We start from the raw sequence: 499 nt of genomic DNA, 5'->3' as shown, positions 1-499 counted from the left end.
TAGTAAATGGTTCAGGGATCAATGCTTCTATTGCTGGGGAGTCTCTTGGCTTCTCTATTTACTTGAATCGACTGATGCTTATGGTTACCCCTCGTCAGTCCAAGCGGATAGACTTCAGGTCAGAATCCTACTAGACGCTGATTCCTCATTTATTCTGCCAACCATACAGCCAAGAGACACCCTCAATGGTACAATTTCCTACTTTCCTTCTTCTGCCAACCATACAACCACAAGCCACAATTTCTTCACTTGTGGCTTATTTTGGCAAATGATTTAACAGGGAGTGGATCAAGTTACCTAACTGCTACCCCCTTGTATGAGCAACATGGCAGAAGAGTAAGAAGACTCTCTCTCTGCATTTGTGCGTATGCATACCTGATTAGGCCTAGAGACTTAAGGGGAGTTCTTTCTTGCAGGCTTCAGGTAACCTAGCGACTCAAGCGAGTATTTTCGACGTAACTTATACTGCAAAAAGGAGTGGAATCTATAAAATTCTTAT

General features: G+C 42.9%; 1 long non-coding RNA gene across 1 annotated transcript; it reads left to right on the top strand.

The window, feature by feature from the left end:
* The first annotated feature begins 6 nt into the window (after positions 1-6).
* LOC104774898 lies at positions 7-499 on the top strand. Its single transcript, XR_765573.2, has 3 exons — positions 7-188; positions 281-336; positions 417-499. It is a non-coding gene; the product is annotated as an uncharacterized LOC104774898 (long non-coding RNA).

Source organism: Camelina sativa, unplaced genomic scaffold (genome assembly GCF_000633955.1).
Source record: "Camelina sativa cultivar DH55 unplaced genomic scaffold, Cs unpScaffold06559, whole genome shotgun sequence".
In the NCBI taxonomy this organism is placed as follows: Eukaryota; Viridiplantae; Streptophyta; class Magnoliopsida; order Brassicales; family Brassicaceae; genus Camelina; species Camelina sativa.
This window is presented reverse-complemented; position numbering and strand designations above follow the sequence as displayed.